This window comes from Pygoscelis adeliae, unplaced genomic scaffold, assembly GCF_000699105.1.
Source record: "Pygoscelis adeliae isolate BGI_AS28 unplaced genomic scaffold, ASM69910v1 Scaffold760, whole genome shotgun sequence".
NCBI classification, from domain to species: Eukaryota; Metazoa; Chordata; class Aves; order Sphenisciformes; family Spheniscidae; genus Pygoscelis; species Pygoscelis adeliae.
In genome coordinates, this window is record NW_008823868.1 from 6,797 (window position 1) to 7,669 (window position 873).

The following is an 873-nucleotide window of genomic DNA, read 5'->3' on the forward strand; positions in this document are numbered from 1 at the left end:
CCGACAAATCTGATCCCAAGCGAGGGGTCACGCTTCGCGCCGAAGCGAGCCCCCGGGCAGCAGCGCTAGGGAAGCGCCAAGCTCTCAGCCCCGCTGCCGGGAGAGAAGTCTTGGGGGGGGACCAATCCGCCACCCTGGGCTGCTCCAAAATCACCGTCAGGGGACGCGGTTTAAACGCCCTCCGTACGTTTACTTCCACAAGAAATTGACCCCTAAAGAGCTGCGGGGGCTCCTGAAGATTTTGCTGTCACATACAGCGTTGCAGGTTGGTCCCTTGACCTCTCGTAGGAGAGAGCCGGAGCGACACACAGCAAGCAGCCTCCTGCCCGGACGGGGCGAGGAGAAGCTGGGCTTTACTAACTTCACTGCACGCCAGCGGCTCCGTGAACTAGAGGGCACGGCGACGACACAGACTTAACGGAAGCCCTTTGGGCGCACTTGGGAAGGCCGCGGGGGGGCTCTGACGCCAGTCCCCAGGCAAGTCAGCTCACAGTACTAAGTTGTCGTCGGGTGCAGTTGCACTCTGGGAAGAACTCGAGCAGCACTGAAACCGCAGCCGAGTTCTGGGACAGACCAGCCTACCGGGTGAGGGCGACTCTCCAGCGACCAAGCGTTCGGCGTACTTTTACCACGAAGGAAAACCTGAGATTTAGGACGCCCGAGGACTTGTGAACCGCCCTCAGAGGACAAAGCATTTGGCATCAAACAAATTAAGCATATAGTTTCTACGGTTTCTTAGAAGACAAGTAAACGGAGCAGAAACCGGTGCCCGCAGCACCTGGCGGGGGAGCGCCGGAGAGCCGAGGTACTCCCGCAGGCAGCGGCCCCCGCACCTCTCCTCCACGCTCAGCCACCGCGCTGCTCCGAGGAGCG